Genomic DNA, 402 nt, shown 5'->3' on the forward strand with positions numbered 1-402 from the left:
TAGCTCTGGCAGTCCCAACTCACTCTGTAGATCAGGCTGACCTCAAACTCACAGCAACCCACCTGCCTCTGCCTCCTGAGTGCTGGAATTAAAGGACCCCACACCCTAGTTCTTTTGCCTCAATTTTAAATACCATTTTAAAAGTCAAAAGGTAAAGAATAATAGTTTTATATTTGCAAGTTTGCAGTAAGAAAATCTACAACATGATATGTTAACAAGATTGGCACCTTGAGGTAGAAGGAATAGGAAATGGAGATTTAAAACATGAACAAGATTCTTTATCTAATCTTTTAAAATTGATTATTGAATCAAGAATGCACTACTAAAAATTAAAATCAATTTAAACGATTTAAAATGAAATCCTGCAATAGGAATTTAAAATGAAATCCTGCAATAGGAATT

Source organism: Mesocricetus auratus, unplaced genomic scaffold (genome assembly GCF_017639785.1).
Source record: "Mesocricetus auratus isolate SY011 unplaced genomic scaffold, BCM_Maur_2.0 Super-Scaffold_100691, whole genome shotgun sequence".
NCBI classification, from domain to species: Eukaryota; Metazoa; Chordata; class Mammalia; order Rodentia; family Cricetidae; genus Mesocricetus; species Mesocricetus auratus.